We start from the raw sequence: 642 nt of genomic DNA on the forward strand, positions 1-642 counted from the left end.
TCTAGTTTGTTGGAGTAGAGTTGTTCATAGTATTTTTTTTAACAATCCTTTGTATTTCTGTGGGGTCTGTTGTTATTTCTCCTCTTTCATTTCTGATTTTGTTTATTTGGATCCTCTCTCTTTGTTTCTTGGTGAGCCTGGCTAGAGATCCATCAATCTTGTTTATCCTTTCAAAGAACCAGTGCTTGGTTTTGTTGATCTTTTGTATTTTTTTTGTTCTCTATGTCGTTTGTCCCCACTCTGATCTTTATTATTTCCTTCCTTCTGCTTACACTGGGCTTTTCTTGTTGCTCTCTTTCTAGCTCTTTGAGTTGTAGGGTTAGGTAATTTATTATCATTTTTTCTTGATTTTTGCAGTAGGCTTATAAAGCTATGAACTTCCCTCTCAAGACTGCTTTTGCTGTGTCCCATAGGTTTTGAATTGTTGTGTTTTCATTGTCGTTTGCTGCCATGATGTTTTTTTATTTCTTCTTTGATCTCTCTGGTAACCTAGTCATTGTTTAATAGCATGCTATTTAGTCTCCATGTGTTTGATTTTTTTGGATTGTTTTTATTGTAGTTGATTTCCAGTTTTATGCCATTGTGATCTGAGAAGATGCTTGATTTGATATCTATCTTCTTGAATTTGAAGAGACTTTGCCT

This window comes from Myotis brandtii, unplaced genomic scaffold, assembly GCF_000412655.1.
Source record: "Myotis brandtii unplaced genomic scaffold, ASM41265v1 scaffold165, whole genome shotgun sequence".
NCBI lineage: Eukaryota > Metazoa > Chordata > Mammalia > Chiroptera > Vespertilionidae > Myotis > Myotis brandtii.